Genomic DNA, 6,428 nt, shown 5'->3' on the forward strand with positions numbered 1-6,428 from the left:
AAAAAAAAAACAGTAAAAGATGAACATCCTGGGACCAACAAATTGCATAATGGTTATGTTGTTGGACTCCCACATAGTCAACTGCAGTTCAAGTCCTGGACCCAGCAGCTTAAAACACATGCCGGATGCTTGTGCGTGTGTGCCCAAAATCCTGAGAGCAGAATGGAGGAGAAGGGATTGCAGTGTAGTTACTCACCCACCATCCCCCAGAGTGATTTCTAACTTTCTGTGTCTCTGGCGAACACATGTGCCCTATAGCAAAAAAAAAAAAAAAAAAAACATAAAAAAAAAAAAAAAAAAAAAAAAAAAAAAAAACTCTTCCAAAAAAAAAAAGAGATTAATATCTCTACATTAAAGGCAAGAGTCCCAGTGGCAGGCCAGTGGCTCCCCAAACCCCTTTTCCTTCTGGTACTTGGAGGATGTTGAACCTGGAGGGTACAGAGAAAGGGAGCAGGGGGAAGAGACATTTTTGTTTCTTTTATGTAAGCCTATTTAGAACATAATCATAGGAACTAGTGTGTTGAAACATCAATTTTCTGCTCTATGCTTTACATTTAGTCTCTCTCTTAATCCTCTCAAGAGCCTCAGGAGGTGGAAGCTCTCGACGTTTCCATATGAGGTAACTTGGATGAAGCACAGCTAGGAAGTGGAGAACCAGAGGTCAGTGATCTGAGTGCTTCTCTAAACGAGGTTCGAGACTCAACATTGGCTCCCATGACCTGTCACCGGTGCCGAAACGTCAGAGTCTAACACAGAAAGTCAAATCAGTGTATGTCCTTTTTGTTATTGCAGATCCCTAAAGCTCTTCAACTGTTTAAAATGAGGTCCTGGAATTGGTAAAAAATATGTTTTGCAAAAAGTGAGTAACCTACTGGTATCTGACTTTTGAAAGTTACCAGCAGATCAGAGATGAGCATATAACACATTTCCCTTGATGTGTCTTCCACATTAGGTTTCCGAGGTCCTAGCCACACCACACCAACAACCTTGAAGAGCATGTCTGTGTGGGCCGAACTCACACTGCCTGCACCATCCCATCTCTTTGATACAGGTTTAACAGGGATTACGGGGAAGAAAGAAGGCGTGCTCCTGGGTCTTTGGTTATGCAAAGAAAACTCAGAGCCAAATCAGAAAGTAGGAGTTAAAGAGATTCAAATTGCTCTGTGTAATTAAGTGAGAGAAATTATTTTAATGGTCAGAAGTGTAGGAGAGAAGCCGAGAGAGAGGACAAGAATTACTTTGGGCAGGGAATACCTATCAATCACAACTATGTCCAATATTCACATATAAATCATATATGTTACTCTAATACCAAATTCCCCCTCCCCCCCACCGTCCTTCAGATAACTTAATTCCACCTCACTACACCACTAAATCACCTACCTACCCTTAGGCAGAGTAGGTAAGAAGTTAAAGAAAGGGCAGAAATAGCTTTTGTAATACTTTCAAAATAGTGGAACTTCCTATTTTATGGGCTAGAAGAAAAACAGGAAGAGGGTAAAGATGATGTCACCTTAGAGGCAAGGAAAGAAAAATGCCATAAGGGATCCTGGCCATCAGCTAAAATATCTTATAAACTTACACCATTGTTTTGGGGTTATTTTGCTGTTGTGTTTGTTTGTATTGGAAGTTACTGCATACAGGGAAAATGAAGTGTGGTCCTAGAATTTTCTAGAACCTGACCACCCAATCCCCAGTTCTTACTCTGTTCTACCATTCATCTCCCTGCTGGGACCCAGAGAACAAGGAGCTCAGCTAGGAAACACCAAGGATAAATCAACTCCATGCACTTTTCATCCACCATTTTCACATGCCCACCCTCCTCTGATTCAGCATCAGGATTCCTGCAAATCTCGACTCTATTGAACTTATTTACAAGTTTTATCATTATACTTGCCCACATTATGCAAGCAGTTTGCAATCTCCCCTAATTCTCTGACTTTAATTATATAATTGAACAAGCCAAAAACTCATTTTTCCCAGGAAACATTAAACATTACCATCTTAATGAAATTCTTAATGAAATGGTCCACAATGCATGCAAATGACCGGTAGTGGCTGGGCTACCCGCTTATCACTGGGCAAGGCAATAGGACAAATGCTCTTTCTTTTGTCAGTCACTAGGAATGGTAGTTCTCACCAATACTTTGGGCTGGAATGATAATTCCACAAGACCAGAAAATGAGCCTCTGTGAGATACATGGATATAATTAAGATTGGATGAAAAGAGTTTAAATGAAGTGGGAACTGATCTCAACCTATACAAATCAAAACATATTTTCAAGACTGAAAGAGCTCACTTAAACTTCTCTTGCTGGTTTAAAAAAAAAGAATTTATCAACTCTCCTTCCTGTTCTCCAGAGACTAGAGGTCTGAAAGATTAATAGTATCAAACTTACTTCTCAACTTATTTTCAGAATGGTAAGCAACAAATGGATAAAATAAAAGAAATTGGGGGGTCCAGCAGCTGGCGTAATGGCTACGTCACTGGACTCCCATGTGGTCGACTGCAGTTCAAGTCCCAGACCTGGTGGCTTAAACTCACGCCGGGCTCGTGTGCATGGGTACCTCGGATCACAAGAGAAGAACAGAGGAGAAGGGATTGCGGTGTGGCCATCCTCCCTTGGGGGGTTATTTCTCGCTTTCTGTCTCTCTGTCTTTCTGGCAAGTGCATGTGCCCTATAGCAAAAACCACTCAAAAAAAAAAAAAGGAAAAAATAAAGAAAGAAATTGGGAAGGGAGGAGTCTTTTGAAGTTTTCGGCATAATGAATGGATCGCTCTTCAAGTGTCTGTTTCTTCCACTGCATTTTTGAGATGCCCTTGGTTACATAAAACTCAAGTCTTGTACACACCACGCAGTATCCTCATGCCAAAGTCACTGCCTGCCAGAAGCTAAAATGGAAACAACGCGGACCTGTTCGCAATTTTATTCAAACAGTACGGACAAGAGAATCCCATGCCAAGGAGACAACAAATTCCAGTTCTTAATAACAGCTACTATTTATATAACAAATTCCCAGTTTCCAAACCTTGTCAAATCTTTGCATTGCCAGAAAAATGTCAAGAGGCCCTAAATGTCCAACACAGAATCTTACCCTAAATACTCATAGTATTTCAGCAATGAGAATGTAACTGTCATGGCTACCACCGTCCTTAGTTCGCTGAAAATGATTTCCCTTCCTCTTAAATTCTGATCTTTTTTTTTTTTGAAAGGTTTTTGCTATAGGGCATGTGCATGCACCAGAAGAACAGAGAGAGACAGAGAGACAGAATGTGAGAAATCACCCCCCAAGGGGATGGCCACGCTGCAATCCCTTCTCCATTCTCCTCTTGAGAACTTGGGCACACACGCACACAAGCCCGGTGTGAGTTTAAGCCACCTGGTCTGGGACTCAAACCATGGTCAGCTACATAGGAGTCCAGTGACATGGCCACTACACCAACTGCTGGTCCCATGTTTTTCCACAGATTTTACAGGCAAAGGAAAATCATGTTTGCAGGTTTTTTAACAGTGTTATTGGGATATAATTCATATACAATTTACCCACTTAAATGATAAAACTCAATGGTTTTTGGCATATGACATTATTCATATTTTTAATTGTGGGAGAATCTATCCAGGGGATACTTCCAAAAGTTCATGGAAAGGGAGCCTTGATCATGACACAGCAGAAATACAATACTCAGCAAGGCTAACCCACGTGAGAAGGTGCCAGGTTCACATCAGGAGCCCTCTTTGAACCCACCAACACATGCACGATCGTGATCTTAGGCTGCCTAAGGCTGGAATCGGATTGCAGCGTGAAGACCCTGTTGGGGGTATTAGTCTGACTGTCTCTCAGTCACTCCATTTCTCTTGCTTATAGAACGAAGGGGAAAAAATCAATCAATGAATTAAGTAATTCACAGAAAAATAGAATTAAAGTACAAGTTATTGTGGTACAGAAGAATTTAGAAATCCAGGCATAGTTTTTTCATTAATACTCATTTCCATGAGCTTTTTGAAGATCCCTCATATATTGTAAATTTTGCCATTAAAAATTATTTTAAGTGTACAGTTCAGTGCAGTATAATATTCAGAATGCTGTGCAACCATCACCGCTATTTCCAAAAGTTAGCATCACTATTAGTAACTCTGTAGCCAGTAAACAATCACTCCCCGTTCACTCTTCTCAGCCCTGGAGACCTCTACCCTACTTTCTATCTCTAAGCATTTGCCTATTCAATAGATACTTCATGTAAGTGGAATCATGCATGCCTTCTTTCACTTGGCACATTGTCTGCAAGGCTCATCTGTGTTGTTGCGCACATCAGAATTTCATTCCTTTTTATGGCTGAATATTACTTCATTATATGAATATGTCATGTCTTGTTTATCCATTTGTCTGTTTATTATAGACCTTTTATATAGAGATTTTTGCTATAGGGCACATGCACTTGCTGGAGAAAGACAGAGAGACAGAAAGTGAGAAATCACCCCCTAGGGGGTGGGATGGCCATGCCACAATCCCTTCTCCTCCATTCTCCTCTTGGGATTTCAGGCACACACACACACACACACACACACACACACACACTCAGCATGAGTTTTAAGCCATCAGGTCCAGGATTTAAACCATGGTCGACTACCTGAGAGTACAGTGAAATAACCATTATGCTATATGCTTGTCCCTGATTATACATTTATTTTTTTAAAATACTTGAGTATAAAGTATTGAAAAGCTCATACCTCAATTCATAGTACCCTCTTATCATTAGTCAAGATGGTTCCTCTCTTAAATTTTATTATTTTTGTTCCCAAAAGATCTTCCCATTCCCTCTCCTCCAACAGACACCCCCTCTAAGATGTTTAACATAGACCCTTAAATACATACATAGGTTTGAAAAATATGTGTGTTTTTAATTAACATAAAGAAATTTAATTGATGTAAATTTTATTCTGTTTTTCACTTTTCTATTCAACTCTGCTTTTCAGATCTACACATTTTACTGGATCTAGTTCATTTTTTTTAAGAGGTTTTTTGCCTTAGGACATGTGCGCTCACTGGAGAGAGAAAAGTGAGACAGAAAGTGAGTAGTCATCTCGGGGCGGGGGAAGGGAATGGCCACACCACAATCCCTTCTCCTCCATTATCCTCCTGGGATCTTGGGCACTCGTGTACATACACCCAGTGTGAATTTTAAGCCATCATGTCCAGGGCTCGAACCACAGTTGGCCTTGTGGGAGTCCAGCAATGCCATCTGCTCAGTTTCTGAATATGACATAAGGACATAGAATGGTCTCATTTTATTATATTCTCTCTACTGAGGAAGATGACTCGCAGGATAATCGGTTTCTCGGTGAGCCACTGGGCAGACCTTTTCACCACTCCTGATCTTGGTTTCTTCATCTCTATAGCGAGGGCTTACGCCACATCAGAGCACCTTGATGGGTAGTATGCACCAAACGATCTGGGAAATTTCCCTAAATAATGTGCCTAGCCTGACAGCAAAATCGAAGGTAAGAAAACCCTGGTGTAAATAAATGGCAGGAGAAAAGTCTCCAGATGGTTCCAGTGTGCACTCCTGGTTAAAACTCCTGCGCAAGACAGATCTCTGAAGTCTCTCCCCTTTGATCACTAGGATTCTGTGACGATAGTGAAATCTTGTAGCAAAGGTTCTGGAGTGAACCAGAGACTACAATTTGGTCATAAAAATGCTATGCCCAGCTTTCTGTTTTCTAAAAATAAGATCTATTTTAAAAGCATTTATGCTATTTCACTGCTACCTTGCGTAAGTATATTCCAAGGATTAACTGCTCGTGGAGAACACACTCAGTCACAACTCCTCAGGGCACAGTCCTCCCTTAGTTTGGATCAGGCCCTCTGGTCCTTGTATTTGATAAAGGCTGAAAGAGCCTGAGAACATCTCTCATTTCTATTCCCATCAGAAATGTATGTAGCTCAATTCGGTCACCTCTGTGTCTCTACTTTTGCAAGAAATGCAGAACTGGTTTCTACAGTCTGATTTCAAAAGAAATGCCTGTGCCACGCACATCCAGTGCTGCTCCTGCCTCACCCTCTACGCATTTAACATATATGCACCTCATTTGGGGGATTTTCTTGTTCTATTTTTTTCCCCTATTTGTGATAGAGAGTATATACACCAGAGAGACTCGCCCTCCATGGGGTCTCATCACGCCATGACCCCCGTCCCTAGCCCTCCAGCTCATCAGGATCTTATACACACACACAAGTACATGGTGTGTTTGCAGATCACCCCGGGGAGCTCGACCCATAGTTGGCCCCGTGGCCTCCAGCACTACAGTACAGTTTGCACCGACTCCACCACCAGGCTGGACTTCATTCAACCTTTCACTTTTTTATTCACTGTTTCAGATTGACTTCATGTTTAATGTTCGGTCTTGGAAATGTGGCTTTAAAAGCCA

The sequence above is a fragment of the Tupaia chinensis genome, unplaced genomic scaffold, assembly GCF_000334495.1.
Source record: "Tupaia chinensis unplaced genomic scaffold, TupChi_1.0 Scaffold143796_1, whole genome shotgun sequence".
Classification (NCBI taxonomy): domain Eukaryota; kingdom Metazoa; phylum Chordata; class Mammalia; order Scandentia; family Tupaiidae; genus Tupaia; species Tupaia belangeri.